Genomic DNA, 289 nt, shown 5'->3' on the forward strand with positions numbered 1-289 from the left:
AAGCCTTGTATCATAAAACTATCAGATCTGCCCAGAGATTTTTGTCCTCCCCCCCCTTCTCTCTTACACTTTAGGCCTACTGAGAGAAAAAAAAGAAATAGATGAAGGATGTAAAAGTCAAAGAATATAATAGTTCCTAATTAATTCTCGAAGGAAACCAACCCCCTTTCTCTCCCCCCCCCCAACGTACTCCAATTTACCCCCCCCCCCTTATGCCCTATCCTCTCCCTTACCCCCCCCTACACACACATCCCTAACTCATTCTTCCCAAACCCTCTATGACCATTAA

The sequence above is a fragment of the Penaeus monodon genome, chromosome 20, assembly GCF_015228065.2.
Source record: "Penaeus monodon isolate SGIC_2016 chromosome 20, NSTDA_Pmon_1, whole genome shotgun sequence".
Classification (NCBI taxonomy): Eukaryota; Metazoa; Arthropoda; class Malacostraca; order Decapoda; family Penaeidae; genus Penaeus; species Penaeus monodon.